The sequence below is a fragment of the Pseudophryne corroboree genome (genome assembly GCF_028390025.1).
Source record: "Pseudophryne corroboree isolate aPseCor3 chromosome 3 unlocalized genomic scaffold, aPseCor3.hap2 SUPER_3_unloc_1, whole genome shotgun sequence".
In the NCBI taxonomy this organism is placed as follows: domain Eukaryota; kingdom Metazoa; phylum Chordata; class Amphibia; order Anura; family Myobatrachidae; genus Pseudophryne; species Pseudophryne corroboree.
In genome coordinates, this window is record NW_026967493.1 from 7,314,093 (window position 1) to 7,332,847 (window position 18,755).

General features: G+C 46.0%; 1 pseudogene; it reads left to right on the forward strand.

Moving 5' to 3' along the window:
- The window catches only part of LOC134983102 (zinc finger protein 250-like), a 51,398-nt pseudogene extending 36,234 nt beyond the window's left edge, over positions 1-15,164 (forward strand).
- The last annotated feature ends 3,591 nt before the right edge of the window (positions 15,165-18,755 follow it).

Below are 18,755 nucleotides of genomic sequence, written 5' to 3' on the forward strand. Positions count from 1 at the left end.
GACTGGAGAGGTGACTGCTGGGAATGGGGCATTATAAAGTAACACCAGGGGATGTGTCTGGGTGATGACTGGAGAGGTGACTGCTGGGAATGGGGCATTATACAGTAACACCAGGGGATGTGTCTGGGTGATGACTGGAGAGGTGACTGCTGGGAATGGGGCATTATACAGTAACACCAGGGGGTGTGTCTGGGTGATGACTGTATCATTGTGTTTGTCAGGTTCCTATAAGGTGTGAGGATGTCACCGTCTATTTCTCCATGGAGGAGTGGGAGTATATAGAGGAACACAGGGGTCTGTACAAGGACGTGATAATGGAGAATCACCGGCCCCTCACATCACTGGGTAAGAGGAGACTGTCATGTAGTGTAATGGAGAGAGCAGCTATGGGGCCACCTAGATATACATCATCTGATAATGACATATATATAATGTACTCAGTCACTGTGTGTCTCCTACAGATGGATCCAGTAACAGGAATACCCCAGAGAGATGTCCCCGTCCTCTTTATTCCCAGGATCATACAGAGGAGAATCACTGTGTCCCACAGGACCATCAGGTAGTTGGAATTGGGGGTCTCCTTTAATGCCAAAATTATTTGATTTATAGAGAAACTGTGAAAGTCTTATCTTTTTTGTTGAAACTCAGTGGAAAAAAAAGGTCATTGTTGAAGTGTTGTTTAATTGTTGTGTGGATTGTTTAGGATGAAGAATATATAAAAGAGGAAGAGAAGACGTATGTGAAGATAGATCAGCAGTGTAAGGAGGAGGAAATCCCTACAGGTATCAGCACAGGTGAGTAATTACTAAGTCTTTCGCTTTCTGCTGCTGTATATCTTAGTCCTTCTCCTCCGCTCTGTGCTGTCATCATTCAGGCTGTTCTCCTTTTCTGCTGTCCCTCTGTGTCCTGCTGTCCTCTGCTGCTCTGTTCTTTGTCCTCCTTCCCTCTTCGTGTGTGCACAGAATCTTCAGCCTAATTTAGTAGCTGGACTTGGCTGCAGGACTAAGGGGGTCATTCAGACTTGATCGCATGCTCGTTTTTTTTTGCTGCGCTGCGGCCAGAACTGCGCATGCGTATGCACCCACTGCGCAGGCGCATCACACGTTTATAAAGCGGATCGTTGCTGTGCAATGGGTTTAACGAATCCATTCGCACTGCCGATCGCAAGGAGATTGACAGGAAGAAGGCGTTTCTAGGTGGCAACTGACCGTTTTATGGAAGTGTGTGGGAAAACGCAGGCGTGTCCAAAGGTTTGCAGGGCGGGTGTCTGACGTCAATTTCCGGGCCTGAACAGTGATCGTAGCGGCTGAGTAAGTTCTGGGCAACTCAGAAACTGCACAAAACTTTTTTGTTCCGCTCGGCTGCATATGCGTTCGCACACTTGCAAATACACTTCCCTATGGGTGGCGACTATCTGCTCGCAGCACTACTAAAAAAAACCTAGCGAGCTATCAGGTCTGAATTAGGCCCTAAGATCATGAGACATTTCTTTGGTTCATTTTGCTACCTCTCTGGCACCCGGAGAGCTCTGTGTAGTGTAGACCCATGGCCAGATCTTACTCAAAATGTATCTGGTGTCTACTCTACTTCTGGTGCCACCTAGTGTGTGAGCAGTGTCTATGGGGATAGTGTCTGTAGGTGGATATTTCTCATCCATCCAATCCTGGGGGACACTGCAGTGTTGACTGTGGTTTAGAGGAGCTTTTGCAAGGCGTAGGCACTAAAAGGTTAACTAAAATAGCTCTGCTGCCCTCTAACCCCTTAGTTGATACAACCATTTTCTTTTTACATATTCCTGCACTATTTCTTTGGAGAACTTTGACACTGTGAAAGCTGGGTGACGGCACTACATAGAGTGTGCGGGCAGGGATTGATCACTGCAGGGAGTGTGCGGGCAGGAAGGGGGCACTGTAGAGATAGTTCAGGCAGGGAGTGCGGGACATTAGAGAGGATGCTGGCAGGGAGCAGAGAGGCTGCGGGCAGGGAGCGCTGAACATCGGGGAAGAGGATGCAGGCAAGGAACGCGGACACTGGGGAATGATGAGGCTGGCAGCACGATGCTTGTGAGCTCGATGCGTTGCTGAGCAGATGTGCTGGAAGCGGGCAGTGGAGGAAGCAGGAAGCAGTATCTAGCACTTACGTAAAGTTGTCTCCGCAGAAAGAGCAGCTTTTCTGAAGTGATTATTTACTGGTGGAGGAATGATCAATAGGTCTGAATTTTACAATGAACTCACTGAGTTCAAAACTAAAAGTATCCCTACTGATAGTTTTATCATCATGAATAGGTCCTTTAGACAGGTTCTTTGTTTTCCACTGTGAAAATTTCTATCATCTTGTCCCGTTTGAGGGACAAGATCTCAATCCTTCAGTGTTATGTCCGGTTATTCCCACAAGGAAGCATTTCTGGACCACGGCTGGACAGGCTTTCGTCGATCTGGCCCTCAGCAGGTTGGAAGAACAGTTTGCCTGATGCTCAGGGGGTCCAATCCCATCCTCAGGTGGTAGGAGCCCTCATGCGCAAGTTCCATGATGTCTAGTTCCAGCCTGTAGCAGACCTTTGAGTGAGAGGGGTATTATGTCCAGAGGTTACATACTGCATTTAACAGGTCCAAAACCCAGGAGATTTTTCACCACTGCTCTTCCTCAAAATCCTTCCATATGATCTTGAACTTAAAACAGTTAAATCTCTGTCTCTCTCTGGTGCGATTCAAGATGTAGTCTCGGCGCTTGGTTATCAGGACACTGGAAGGAGTGGTAATCCCTAGCATCCATAGACATAAAGGACGTCTGTCTTCACATTCCCATCTAGAAGGGCTACCATCCGCTGTTCTGCTTCACGGTGGATGTATTGCCCTTTCAGTTTCAGATCCTGCCATTCAGTCTGTCAACATCACCCAGGGTCTTCACAAAGGTCAGGTCCCATATGATGTCCTTGCTGAGGTGAAAGGGAATCACCATCATCCCTTATTTGGATGACCTGCTGGTGAAGGCACATCTGCAGGTGGTGGTGGACACCTTGGAGGTTCATAGCTGGGTACTGAATTATCCAAAATCCATCCTCATTCCTTCCCAGAAGATTGTTTTCTTGGGTCTCTTATTCAGCATTAGCTGTCGTAGCCTTTTTCTACCTCCACAGAAAATTCAGGACCTCCAACCATTAGTGAGGTCACTTCTTCAAGAGCCTCAGGTTTTCATCCTCTAGTGCAGTGTTTCCCAACCACGGTCCTCAAGGCACACTAACAGTCCTGGTTTTAGTGATATCCAGACTTGAACACAGGTGACTTAATTAGTACCTCAGTTATTTTGATTTAACCATCTGTGCTGAAGCCTGGATATCACCAAAACATGCACTGTTGGTGTGCCTTGAGGACCGTGGTTGGGAATGCCTGCTCTAGTGTATGCAGCTCCTGGGATAGATGGTGGCTTCATTCAAAGCAGTGCCATATTCCCGGTTTTATGCCTAGACTCTACAGAGCCAGATCCTAGCTTGTTGGTCTAGGTTAGGACCCTGCTTGGACAGTCATTTTTTCAGACTGTCGCCTCAAATGCGCCAGTCTCGCTCCACACCCCAGATCTCTCCAGAGGGACCGCTTTCTCGATTTTGGGATAGGGTACTCAACACAATGGATGCCAGCCTAATGGGTTGGGGTGCTGTAAGTAGGGATCTAAATCTTTTGGGTCTCTGTACAGCACAAAGTCCACTCTCCCAATCAATATTCTACAGTTGAGGGTGGTCAAAAATGCCCTGGCCAAGGCTCATCATGTTCTACCTGTTTGCCCTTCAAAAGTCCCCCTTTGAGCATCTTGAAGCTTTTTAGTTATGTTATCTTATGATGAATGTGTTCTCCCCTCCCCTCCCGCCATGGCTTCTATTAGACACGGAGGAATTGGTGGAATTGGCTGCCTTACTCTCCTTTGTGATATTTAATTCAAACAGGGTGGTTTTACGTACCAAACCATTTTTTCTACGTAAGCTCGTTTCAAAGTTTAATTTGAACCAGCACACTGTTCTCCCGGCCTTTCCAGGGTGATCCTCCTCTTCTGGCTCTAAGACTTTATGCCTTTTGGTTGTCATATGTGTGTCAGGCTCCAGAGCCTTACCTCCGGAGGGTGCTCCCGCGGGTTACCATCCTGCTGGTTGGCGCAGCTGCAGCGGCAGGGAGCTGCTGGCGGCGGATCCTCCTGGACGGATGTTCGGCTGCCATGGGCCAGCGGCCGAGGGTCTGGAGAGCCTGGCGCTGCGGCTGGGATAGCTGCGGTAAGGTCCTCTAGTGGTGACACAGTATAGTGTGTCAGAGACAGAAGCTGGCTAAAGCTGTGTGCTAACAACTAAGTACGTCTCCTGTGCTTGGGGCAGCCATGTTGGAGACCAGAGTATTACCAATGAAGTTCCCAATCTGTGTCCAGCCAATCCTGCGTGTTCTCCCCTTACAAAAGGGGGCTGGCTCAGAGGTAGAGTGCCAGTGCTTCAAGTTACCTCCTTGTGAAAGGTTCTTCAGCTCTGTGCTCCCAGGTTACTTCTGGTTCCCTGGTCCTGGTTGCTCTCATCTATCAGTTACCTAAACACTGCGGCAGTCCTGCTTTCTAAGTCCGTTGCCACTCACGGGGTCCCAGGTCGTAGAGAAACTTCAGGTGCTAACGGCGGTTCCCGCAGACGTCTTCATTTCTTCAAAGTCCAAGTTCTTCAGCCTCGTCTTTCAATCACAAACCACCGTCTTCATTTCTTCAAAGTCCAAGTTCTTCCGCCTCGTCTTTCAATCACAAACCACCGTCTTCATTTCTTCAAAGTCCAAGTTTTTCCGCCTCGTCTTTCAATCACAAACCACAGTCTTCATTTCTTCATGCTTTGGGGCTTTTTGTACAATAGAATTTTGTCCTTTTATACTCGATTGGTGGACATAAAAAAAAATTTGCCGCATAATTAATAAGAAAAATCGTGGAGGAACCTTTCGGGGTGAAGGCCACTAAGGGAAAAGATACCTTGATGTGCTTATAACAGAAACAACACTGTGAGTTGGGGTACGCAGATTGTGATTATAACCTAACGAATTTTAAAGATACCTTGATGTGCTTGTACTTTTCCGATTTGTAGTAAGTCGGGTATGTTTGCTACTACTGTCACATAGTGGTGGAATAACATCTGATTAATAAGTGCGCATAGTTTTCCATTTAAATACCATTTTATGAAATGATATATGTCTGAAGACACTACACATTGGATATTTCTTATCTTTTCCCTATGAATGAGTCCAATATCGAAATTTGGACAATTGGAGAAGGCATAAGGGGACAAATGTGAAAGATACCTTGATGTGCTTCATAATCTCCAGTGACAGTGTGAGTGGGGTACGCCTACCTTCTTCTGGTTAAAGATACCTTTATAAGCTTGACTCTCCACTTGTCTATAGCCACATACCGCATCATTTTGAGTGGGAATCAAGTACAGAGTGGAGCAAGAGGAAAATACGAAAACATCCAGTAACAAAGAAAAGGAACGTATTTTCATATATATGAACTTTTAAAGCGCCCAGGGTTGTATATCCCCCACTTGTATTGTATATTGTATATTTTTTAGGTGTTTGGTGACATCTTTGGGAGATAAATACCTAGGGCAGCTGATTATATCGCCAATGTAAGGGAATCTTCCATTTTCTTCACTTGTCCTCTTCATTTCTTCAAAGTCCAAGTTCTTCAGCCTAGTCTTTCAATCACAAACCATGTCTTAATTTCTTCAAAGTCCAAGTTTTCAGCCTCGTCTTTTAATCATAAAACACAGTCTTCAGTTCTTCTTTACCGGAGTTCTTCAGCTTCACTCTTCAAGTCATTTAACCATAGACTCTAATTCTTCCAGTTTCCTCTATTTCTCCAATATTCGTGTACAGCCTGATTAATCATTAAAACTACAGTTATCTTCCTACGGAGTCCTCCTTTTCTTTTTACGCCCTCCGGCCAACGTTAACACTTAGTTTGGCCTCCACCCGATGAGGAGGAATTACATTCAGCCACCTTGTTTACTCTCCTCACAGATAGCTGTCCCTTCAGCCAAAACTCTGTTGTCTGAACTCCAACTTACACCGAGCTTGACAATGTGCTTTGCAGTTTTGATAATGACCGTACGTTTCCAGTTTTATAAATGGATAACATTTTGGTCCTCAACACATCCACCTGCAAGCATTCCTTCGCTAGATGGATTACTGCTACCATCCACCAGGCCTATCTGTTTTCTGACGCTCCGGCTCCAGCTTACCTCTGGGCATATTATACTCATGCAGTCAGTGCTTTTTAGATGGTTCTCCATAGCGCCTTCGTGGATCAGCTGTGCACGGCGGTAGCCTGGTCCTCAGTGCATACCTTTTACCAAATTTTAGTAGCTTTAAACTTTTTTGTGTGCCCCTTCCCCTTTGGGCTTGCTTTGTTAAGTACCACAGTCAGCACTGCAGTGTCTCACAGATCGGATGGATAAGGAAATTGGATTACCCTTTCTCATGATCCATCTGGGGACACTGCGATCTCTCCCTGTCTTGTTATTCTAGGTGACAGGTTCTCAAACTCTGTCCTCAGGACCCCGCAGAGTCCATGTTTTGCAGGTCTCCTCACAGAATCACAAGTGAAATAATTAGCTCCACCTGTGGAACTTCTAAAATGTCAGTGAGTAATTAATACACCTGTGCACCTGCTGGGTTACCTGCAAAACATGCACTGTGTGGGGTCCTGGGGACCGAGTTTGAGAACCTATATTCTAGGTGTTCTAGTTATGGTTTTACCTGTTTGATAGCTTTGTGGTTCGTCCGTCTTGTGGCTTTGTTGCTTTTAATGCCTGGAAACATAGAAATATAGAACTTGATTGCAGATGAGAAACACCCGGACCATCTAGTTTTCCCATGTACATACACTAGGGTTTATTTTTATTGGGATCCATTCAACCTACCAGTATATTTCTCTATCGTCCTAGTGGATGCTGGGGTTCCTGAAAGGACCATGGGGAATAGCGGCTCCGCAGGAGACAGGGCACAAAAAGTAAAGCTTTAGGATCAGGTGGTGTGCACTGGCTCCTCCCCCTATGACCCTCCTCCAAGCCTCAGTTAGATTTTTGTGCCCGGCCGAGAAGGGTGCAATCTAGGTGGCTCTCCTAAAGAGCTGCTTAGAAAAGTTTAGCTTAGGTTTTTTATTTTACAGTGAGTCCTGCTGGCAACAGGATCACTGCAACGAGGGACTTAGGGGAGAAGAAGTGAACTCACCTGCGTGCAGGATGGATTGGCTTCTTGGCTACTGGACATTAGCTCCAGAGGGACGATCACAGGTACAGCCTGGATGGTCACCGGAGCCTCGCCGCCGGCCCCCTTGCAGATGCTGAAACGAGAAGAGGTCCAGAATCGGCGGCAGAAGACTCCTCAGTCTTCTTAAGGTAGCGCACAGCACTGCAGCTGTGCGCCATTTTCCTCTCAGCACACTTCACACGGCAGTCACTGAGGGTGCAGGGCGCTGGGAGGGGGGCGCCCTGGGAGGCAAATGAAAACCTTTTTTGGCTAAAAATACCTCACATATAGCCTCCGGGGGCTATATGGAGATATTTAACCCCTGCCAGAATCCGTTAAGAGCGGGAGACGAGGCCGCCGAAAAAGGGGCGGGGCCTATCTCCTCAGCACACAGCGCCATTTTCCCTCACAGAAAGGCTGGAGGGAAGGCTCCCAGGCTCTCCCCTGCACTGCACTACAGAAACAGGGTTAAAACAGAGAGGGGGGGCACTAATTTGGCGTTAGAAATATATAAAAAAGATGCTATAAGGGAAAACACTTATATAAGGTTGTCCCTATATAATTATAGCGTTTTTGGTGTGTGCTGGCAAACTCTCCCTCTGTCTCTCCAAAGGGCTAGTGGGTCCTGTCCTCTATCAGAGCATTCCCTGTGTGTGTGCTGTGTGTCGGTACGTGTGTGTCGACATGTATGAGGACGATGTTGGTGAGGAGGCGGAGCAATTGCCTGTAATGGTGATGTCACTCTCTAGGGAGTCGACACCGGAATGGATGGCTTATTTAGGGAATTACGTGATAATGTCAACACGCGCCAAGGTCGGTTGACGACATGAGACGGCCGACAAACAATTAGTACCGGTCCAGACGTCTCAAAAACACCGTCAGGGGTTTTAAAACGCCCGTTTACTTTAGTCGGTCGACACAGACACAGACAGGGACACTGAATCCAGTGTCGACGGTGAATAAACAAACGTATTCCTTATTAGGGCCACACGTTAAGGGCAATGAAGGAGGTGTTACATATTTCTGATACTACAAGTACCACAAAAGAGGGTATTATGTGGGATGTGAAAAAACTACCGTAGTTTTTCCTGAATCAGATAAATTAAATGAAGTGTGTGATGATGCGTGGGTTCCCCCCGATAGAAAATATGGGCGGTATACCCTTTCCCGCCAGAAGTTAGGGCGCGTTGGGAAACACCCCTTAGGGTGGATAAGGCGCTCACACGCTTATCAGAACAAGTGGCGGTACCGTCTATAGATAGGGCCGTCCTCAAGGAGCCAGCTGACAGGAGGCTGGAAAAATATCATAAAAAGTATATACACACATACTGGTGTTATACTGCGACCAGCGATCGCCTCAGCCTGGATGTGCAGAGCTGGGGTGGCTTGGTCGGATTCCCTGACTAAAAATATTGATACCCTTGACAGGGACAGTATTTTATTGACTATAGAGCATTTAAAGGATGTATTTCTATATATGCGAGATGCACAGAGGGATATTTGCACTCTGGCATCAAGAGTAAGTGCGATGTCCATATCTGCCAGAAGATGTTTATGGACACGACAGTGGTCAGGTGATGCAGATTCCAAACGGCACAAAGGTGTATTGCCGTATAAAGGAAGAGGAGTTATTTGGGGTCGGTCCATCGGACCTGGTGGCCACGGCAACTGCTGGAAAATCCACCGTTTTTACCCTAAGTCACATCTCTGCAGAAAAAGACACCGTCTTTTCAGCTTCAGTCCTTTCGTCCCTATAAGAGTCATATCTGCCCAGGGATAGAGGAAAGGGAAGAAGACTGCAGCAGGCAGCCCATTCCCAGGAACAGAAGCGTTCCACCGCTTCTGACAAGCTCTCAGCATGACGCTGAGACCGTACAGGACCCCTGGATCCTACAAGTAGTATCCCAGGGGTACAGTTTGGAATGTCGAGACGTTTCCCCTGCGCAGGCTCCTGAAGTCTGCTTTACCAAGGTCTCCCTCCGACAAGGAGGCAGTATGGAAAAAAATTCACGAGCTGTATTCCCAGCAGGTGATAATTAAATTACCCCTCCTACAACAAGAAAAGAGGTATTATTCCACACTATATTGTGGTACTGAAGCCAGAAGGCTAGGTGAGACCTATTCTAAATCTAAAAAAATTTGAACACTTACAAAGGTTCAAATCAAGATGGAGTCACTCAGAGCAGTGATAACGAACCGGGAAGAAGGGGACTATCTGGTGTCCCGAGACATCAGGGATGCTTACCTCCATGTCCCAAATTTGCCCTTATCACTAAGGGTACCTCAGGTTCGTGGTACAGAACTGTCACTATCAGTTTCAGACGCTGCCGTTTGGATTGTCTACGACACCCCGGGTCTTTACCAAGGTAATGGCCGAAATGATGGTTCTTCGAAGAAAAGGCGTCTTAATTATCCCTTACTTGGACGATCTCCTGATAAGGGCAAAGTCCAGGGAACAGTTGGAGGTCGGAGTAGCACTATCTCGGATACTGTTACAACAGCAGGGGTGGATTCTAAATATTCCAAAATCGCAGCTGATCCCGACAACAAGTCTCCTGTGCTTAGGGATGATTCTGGACACAGTCCAGAAAAAGGTGTTTCTCCCGGAAGAGAAAGCCAGGGAGTTATCCGAGCTAGTCAGGAACCTCCTAAAATCAGTGCATCATTGCACAAGGGCCATGGTAAAAAAATGGTGACTTCCTTCGAAGCAATTCCAGTCGGCAGATTTCATGCAAGAACTTTTCAGTGGGATCTGCTGGACAAATGGTCCGGATCGCATCTTCAGATGCATCAGCGGATAACCCTATATCCAAGGACAAGGGTGTCTCTCCTGTGGTGGTTACAGAGTGCTCATCTTCTAGAGGGCCGCAGATTCGGCATTCAGTTTTGGATGTTGGTGACCACGGAGGCCAGCCCGAGAGGCTGGGGAGCAGTCACACAAGGAAAAAATTTCCAGGGAGTGTGATCAAGTCTGGAGATTTTTCTCCACATAAATATAGCTAAGGGTAAATTTATAATGCTCTAAGCTTAGCAAGACCTCTGCTTCAAGGTCAGCCGGTATTGATCCAGTGGGATAAAACATCACGGCAGTCGCCCACGTAAATAGACAGGGCGGCACAAGAAGCAGGAGGGCAGTGGCAAAAACTGCAAGGACTTTTCGCTGGGCGGAAAATCATGTGATAGCACTGTCAGCAGTGTTTCATTCCGGGAATGGAAACTGGGAAGCAGACTTCCTCAGTAGGCACGACCTCCACCCGGCAGAGTGGGAACTTCATGGGGAAGTTTTCCACATAATTGTAAACCGTTGGGAATTACCAAAGGTGGACATGATGGCGTCCCGTCTGAACAAAAAACGGGACAGGTATTGCGCCAGGTTAAGAGACCCTCAGGCAATAGCTGTGGACGTTCTGGTAACACCGTGGGTGTACCAGTCGGTGTATGTGTTCCATCCTCTGCTTTTCATACCTAAGGTACTGAGAATTATAAGACGTAGAGGAGTAAGAACTATACTCATGGCTCCGGATTGGCCAAGAAGGACTTGGTACCCGGAACTTCAAGAGATGCTCACAGAGGACTTATGGCCTCTGCCGCTAAGAAGGGACTTGTTTCAGCAAGTACCATGTCTGTTCCAAGACTTACCGCAGCTGCGTTTGACGACATGGCGGTGGAACGCCGGATCCTAAGGGAAAAGGCATTCAGGAAGAGGTCATTCCTACCCTGGTCAAAGCCAGAAAGGAGGTGACCGCACAACATTATAACCACATGTGGCGAAAATATGTTGCGTGGTGTGAGGCCAGGAAGGCCCCACGAAGAAATTTCAACTCGGTCGATTCCTGCATTTCTTGCAAACAGGAGTGTCTATGGGCCTCAAATTGGGGTCCATTAAGGTTCAAATTTCGGCCCTGTCGATTTTTCTTCCAGAAAGAATTGGCTTCAGTTCCTGAAGTCCAGAAGTTTGTCAAGGGAGTATTGCATATACAACCCCCTTTTGTGCCTCCAGTGGCACTGTGGGATCTCAACGTAGTTCTGGGATTCCTCAAAACACATTGGTTTAAAACCAGTCAAATCTGTGGATTTGAAGCATCTCACATGAAAAGTGAACATGCTCTTGGACCTGGCCTGGACCAGGCGAGTGTCAAATTGGTGGTTTTTTTCTTAAAAAAAGCCCATATCTGTTTGTCCATTCGGACAGGGCAGAGCTGCGGACTCGTCCCCAGTTCTCTCCCTAAGGTGGTGTCAGTGTTTCACCTGAACCAGCTTATTGTGGTGTCTTGCGCCTACTAGGGACTTGGAGGACTCCAAGTTGCTAGATGTGGTCAGGGCCCTGAAAATATAGGTTCCAGGACGGCTGGAGTCAGGAAAACTGACTTGCTGTTATCCTGTATGCACCCAACAAACTGGGTGCTCTTGCTTTTAAGCAGACTTTTGCTAGTTGGATGTGTAATACAATTCAGCTTGCACATTCTGTGGCAGGCCTGCCACAGCCAAAATATGTAAATGCCCATTCCACAAGGAAGGTGGGCTCATCTTGGGCGGCTGCCCGAGGGGTCTCGGCTTTACAACTTTGCCGAGCGGCTATTTAGTCAGGGGCAAACACGTTTGTAAAATCCTACAAATTTGATACCCTGGCTAAGGAGGACCTGGAGTTCTCTCATTCGGTGCTGCAGAGTCATCCGCACTCTCCCGCCCGTTTGGGAGCTTTGGTATAATCCCCATGGTCCTTTCAGGAACCCCAGCATCCACTAGGACGATAGAGAAAATAAGAATTTACTTACCGATAATTCTATTTCTCGGAGTCCGTAGTGGATGCTGGGCGCCCATCCCAAGTGCGGATTATCTGCATTACTTGTACATAGTTACAAAAATCGGGTTATTATTGTTGTGAGCCATCCTTTCAGAGGCTCCGCTGTTATCATACTGTTAACTGGGTTCAGATCACAGGTTGTACAGTGTGATTGGTGTGGCTGGTATGAGTCTTACCCGGGATTCATAAATCCTTCCTTATTGTGTACGCTCGTCCGGGCACAGTACCTAACTGAGGCTTGGAGGAGGGTCATAGGGGGAGGAGCCAGTGCACACCACCTGATCCTAAAGCTTTACTTTTTGTGCCCTGTCTCCTGCGGAGCCGCTATTCCCCATGGTCCTTTCAGGAACCCCAGCATCCACTACGGACTCCGAGAAATAGAATTATCGGTAAGTAAATTCTTATTTTTTGGATTGTGGGAGGAAACCGGAGTACCCAGAGGAAGCCCACACAAGCACAAGGAGAATATACAAACTCCACACAGTTAGGGCCATGGTGGGAATCGAACCCATGACCTCAGTGCTGTGAGGCAGTAATGCTAACCATTACACCATCCGTACTGCTTACACCTGTGACGGACCCTCTAACCCACAGTCAACACTGCATAGTCAACCAGATGAGCACAACAAAGTTTGTATTTTGCCCGGAGTTGTCCAATGTGACTTTACAATGTTGGTGACACTCGGGCTCAGTGCAGTGTTATTAGTAATATGGATGTGATAACCTTGAAGGCAATGGGGGTAATTCCAAGTTGATCGCAGCAGGATTTTTGTTAGCAATTGGGCAAAACCATGTGCACTGCAGGGAAGGCAGATATAACATGTGCAGAGAGAGTTAGATTTGGGTGGGTTGTGTTCAATCTGCAATCTAATTTGCAGTGTAAAAATAAAGCAGCCAGTATTTACCCTGCACAGAAATAAAATAACCCACCCAAATCTAACTCTTTCTGCACATGTTATATCTGCCTCCCCTGCAGTGCACATGGTTTTGCCCAATTGCTATCAAAATTCCTGCTGCGATCAACTTGGAATTACCCCCAATGTTTTATAGTTATAACAAAAAAGTTATATTTATTATATTCATACAGTTATAGTCATAATAAAGTATTTTGTACTTTCCATATGTAACAACTAGACATCACACACTTACTTATCGTATGGACAATTTACAGCATTATAACCTTTCCCCCAATATAAGAAGAAACATTTCTATTTCATTTTCTTTCTTTCCAGCAGACAGACACAAAGGTCAGAATACCTCGGAGGAACATCTAATTTCAAATCCAGATTTTAAAATAGAAGATGACATCACAGGACAATCTTCAGGAGAAAATCCAAATACTCTAAATGTATATCCAGCACATGACAGTGTCCATGTATCTACTAATTCCTCTAATCACGGGGAATGTTCTCCAGATAATTGTAACAATGTTACACATGGTGCAGCTGATAATCTCTTTCCCTGTCCTGAATGTGGTAAATGCTTTAGAAATCAGTCACTCCTCGTCAGACATCAGAGAACTCACACAGGGGAGAAGCCATTTTCCTGTACTGACTGTGGCAGGTGTTTTGTACAGAAATCAGGCCTTGTCAGACATCAGAGAATTCACACGGGCCAGAGGCCATTTCCATGCTCTGAGTGTAGGAAATGTTTTGCGCAGAAATCAGAACTGGCTGAACACCACCGAACTCACACAGGTGAGAAGTCATTTCCATGCTCTGAGTGTGGTAAATGTTTTGTAAGCCCATCGCATCTTATTACACACCAAAGAATTCACACAGGTGAGAGACCATATCTATGTTCTCATTGTGGGAAATGTTTTACACAGAAATCCATTCTTGTTAAACATCGGAGAACTCACACAGGTGAGAGGCCGTTTTCATGTCCGGAGTGTGGGAAATGTTTTACACAGAAATTCATTCTTGTTTCACATCAGAGAACTCACACAGGTGAGAAGCCATTTCCGTGTTCGGAGTGTGGGAAATGTTTTACGCAGAAATCAGATCTTGGTAAACATCAGAGAACTCACACAGGCGAGAGGCCATTTCCATGTTCTCAGTGTGGGAAAGGTTATACACAGAAATCAGATCTTGTTAAACATCAAAGAACTCACACAGGTGACAAACCGTTCCAGTGATCTGAAATGGGATTGCAGCAATACTTAAAATATTTCAGAATCATTTGTTTTTCATTTATGGGATGATCCTAATGTATATAAAAAAATGTTTACATAGTGCTGAAAGATGAGACCATCAGGTCAGAAGGTACCCCAACAATCTACTGGGGAAGAGCGGAAGACTACTTATAGTAAAGTGGGTATTTATGATGTGGTTGTACCAAAGCCTTCAAGATGCCACCATGCATGAAATGAGAGTTAGAAACTTTACACATTGGGACATGGAATGTACAAAGACACGTCTCACTCAAGCTATGGTTTTTCCAGTAACATCGTATGGATGTGAAAGCTGGACAGTCAAGAAGCAAGATAGGAGGATTATTGACTCTGTTGAATTATGGTGCTGGAGATGAATATTACGTATACCAGGGACTGCCCAAAGAAGAAATCAATTGGATGACCTAAGCTCTTCCTAGAAGCAGAAATGACAAGACTGCGCCTTTCCTACTTTCGACACATCATGCAAAGAACAAGGATCCCTAGAGAAAGACATTATGCTTGAGAAAGCTGACAGTCAATGAAAAATGGGAAGACCAGCGGTGAGATAGCTGGATGCCACTTGACGGAAGATCGAAATTTGCTCAAAACAACTATCCATAGGGTTGACATCCTGGCCTGTGTCGTATACCTCAGGTACGGTGTACTGTTGTTTGTATGGTGACTAATGATGTAGGCCACAGGTTCTCAAACTCGGTCCACAGGACCCCACACGGTTCATGTTTTGCAGGTAACCTGTAGATTTTTAAAATGTGACAGTTGGTGATACACAGTGCAGCTGCTGGGTGACATGGAAAACATGCACCATGTGGGGTCCTGAGGACCGAGTTTGAGAACCACTGATGTAGGCTGATGATATAACAGTATAGTGTATATATGAACATGACATGCAGTTATATTGTAAGTACATAAATAATGTAATAATATAATTACCAACCAATATGGCTTTTGTTTTTCTTTTAACACGTGAAAAAAGGGGGAGGGGCAGCTGATAAGGGGACTCCCCTCTCTTACTACCGTAAGTATGCAGAAAAGTGTGTGTGTGAGGACGTGTCACCATATTGGTTAGCAAGGTATTTTGTATTTTGCCTTGGTAAGTACAGTGTTAGATCCACTATGCCACTAGCAATTAAGGAAGCGTGGCCTTGACATAAATTACCTAGCAGTGTGCACCTGACAGTGATTAACAACTCAGGGTTCTAATCAGAGTTGTAGTACATGCACTTCTGGCTGGGATTTATGCGTCCCGCTGGCTGCTTTGTCTCTGGAGCCTCGTATGAGCAGGGACGTTGGATCCATTAGTGTCTGTGTAATAGGCAATCATTGCCTGTCATTGGTCCAAGTTCTCATATATACTGTTGGTTATATTGCAATTTCTTTTGGGGGCACAACAACTGGGCCTGAATCATTGACTACTATTGAACCCTGCCTGCCCTGACCTGCTTGCATGCTGTTGAATTATATCGGTGAACTGCCCTGACCTTAGTGAATGTTTTCTCTAAATACTCTGGCATCTGACCTGATACCAAGCTTGGACCTTGCCTATCCTGAACATGCAAACCGTTTCTGTTTTATTTTTAGATTAAGTTTAGAATACAGATTTATAATTATTAAACTTTAGGCCAAAAAAGAATGACAATATAAACAGTCCAATTTAAAAATAGACAGAAGAGTTTACTATGATTAGAAATTAACATAAAGTTAAATACATATGGCTCTGTGCAGTAAATCCCAGTGAAACCACGTAATGTCCTAGACACAGCGAATCAGGATACTCTTACAAATTTCTAAAACAATCCACAATCTACACCTTATATAGGTTGCTGATATCATAAGAAAAATATAATGAAATAGACAGTAGGTGGCAGAATTACTCGACTTAAGAATGACATATGTGACTGTTATAACAGTAAATGAGAGAAGCACTTTATCCAAGCTTACATTTAAGAGTTAGAATAACAAGTGCTCAAGAAATATGCTTGGAGCTTTTAAATTCATGCCACTAAAATGCAAGAACAGCAATGCTTTGGTGTTATAGTGACACAGAGGGCCGCTTCATTCATGTACAGAGGAGCTTTGAACCACAGGGCTCTGCATATGGGCCCTCATTCCGAGTCGTTCGCTCGGTAAATTTCTTCGCATCGCAGCGTTTTTCTGCTTAGTACGCATGCGCAATGTTCGCACTGCGACTGCGCCAAGTAATTTTGCTATGAAGATAGGATTTTTACTCACGGCTTTTTCATCGCTCCGGCGATCGTAGTGTGATTGACAGGAAATGGGTGTTACTGGGCGGAAACACGGCGTTTTATGGGCGTGTGGATGAAAACGCTACCGTTTCCGGAAAAAACGCAGGAGTGGCCGGAGAAACGGGGGAGTGTCTGGGCGAACGCTGGGTGTGTTTATGACGTCAAACCAGGAACGACAAGCACTGAACTGATCGCAGATGCCGAGTAAGTCAGAAGCTACTCTGAAACGGCTCAGTAGTTTGTAATCGCAATATTGCGAATACATCGTTCGCAATTTTAAGAAGCTAAGATACACTCCCAGTAGGCGGTGGCTTAGCGTGTGCAACTCTGCTAAAATCGCCTTGCGAGCGATCAACTCGGAATGAGGGCCATGGTACTGGATTGAGCACTCCCAGATGCTCACACCATTGCCCACGTAGAAACTTCAGATAGACCTGCAGTGTACCGGCTCCAGTATACGTGTGCCCCATCTCCCTACCATTAAAAGGGGAGGAAATAATCACGGGAGACTTTAATCTTCCTGATATAAACTGGGAGGTGTCTGTTGCTAGTTCTACTAGAAGTAGGGTCATTTTGAATTGCTTGCATGAAGCATCCCTCCACCAATTAGTGAGGGAGCCCACTCAGAAAGACGCAATATTAGACTTAATACTTTCAAATGAAGACAGAATATCTGACGTAAAAGTGGGTGAAAACCTGGGATCCAGTGATCATCAAGCAGTATGGTTCAGCATAAAGACAGAGACTGACTCATCCCATGCAAAAACAAAGGTGTTAGATTTTAGGAAGGCTGATTTTGTAGGGATGGGAAAATATGTAAGCGATTCTTTGGCAGAGTGGACGAACTTGGAAGCAGTGCAGGGGAGGTGGGAAACATTAAAAAGGGCAATATTAAAGGCGCAAGACCTTTGTATGAAGAGTGTTAGAAAAAAAACCCATAAGGAAAAGGAATCCAGTGTGGTTTGCCAAAGAAGTATCAAGTATTGTGAAAGCAGAAAAGATGGCATTTAGGAAATTAAAGCAGACTCAAAATAATGAAGACAAAAAGATAGAAGGAGACAAAGAAGGTAATCAGATGTGCAAAGGCACAAGCTGAGCAGAAAAAGGCCCAGTCAGTGGGTAAAGGAGGCAAACCCTTTTTTTTTTTGAAATTCTTTATTTTTGCGTGGTCAGGTACATAAAGAAGGCATTCTAGGAGTACAAGGGACATATGGCCAACATAGCCAGTGTCCAAAATAGACCACAGTTTTCCAGTGAGTAACAGGGTTAATTGGTATGGGAAAAACAATCAAGTTCAAACATGGGAATCGGGGGGGGGGGGAGAAGAGAAACAGGGGGGGGGGGGAAATAACCACATTTGTAACCATACATAATATAAGTCTTGAGAACAGGACGGTCATAATAGGGGGGGGAGGAAACGGAGAAGAGACACGGACAGAGAGGGTAATAGGAGGAAGAGATAATTGAGAAAGATAGGAGATGAGATAAGGAGGAATGTCAAAGGGAGAAGTAAGTGGGTGCCCATGGGTCTACGGGAGGAGCAGGTGGAGGGAGCCGGCTAACCACGTTCAGCGGCGAGCCAGGGAGCCCAGACCTGCTCGAAGACGTGGCCCCGGTCGTGGAGGTAATAGGTTATCTTTTCCATTGAGGCGATGTGCCAGATTTTAGCTTTGAGGGATAGTAGGGAGGGTGGTAAGGGGTTCTTCCAGTTGAGGGCGATCAGTGATTTAGCTGCGGCTAGAATGTGTGAGGTCAGCTTTTGGGAGAATTTATTGAGGAGTGGGGGGGGATAACACAGTAAGGAGACCCAAGGGTCTTTCATTACAGGGGATTCTAGAAGTGAGTTGAGGAGGGAGTGGACCAGATCCCAGAAGGGGACGATAACCGGGCAGGTCCACCATATGTGGAGCATAGTACCTCTCTCCCCACAGTTCCTCCAGCAGGCTGGAGAGGAGGACGGGAAAAATTTGTTAAGACGGTCGGGGGTATAGTACCAGCGGTAATAAACTTTGTAGGCCGTTTCCTTAAAGGCGGTGGCAATAGAGCTTTTAGCAATCCCTAGTCTCATGTCCTCCCAATCCTGAGTTTCAGGTGGGGGCCCGAGGTCCCGTTCCCATGCAAGTTCATGGGGCCGGGATAGGGGCAGGGAAAAATCCAGTAGGAGAGAGTAAAGTTGGGAGATTGTGCCTTTGGAGGAGTGGGAGTTGACACATAGGGATTCAAAGGGAGTAAGGGCACGGAGTAAGGCGGTGGAAGGGAGGGAGGTTAAAAAGTGG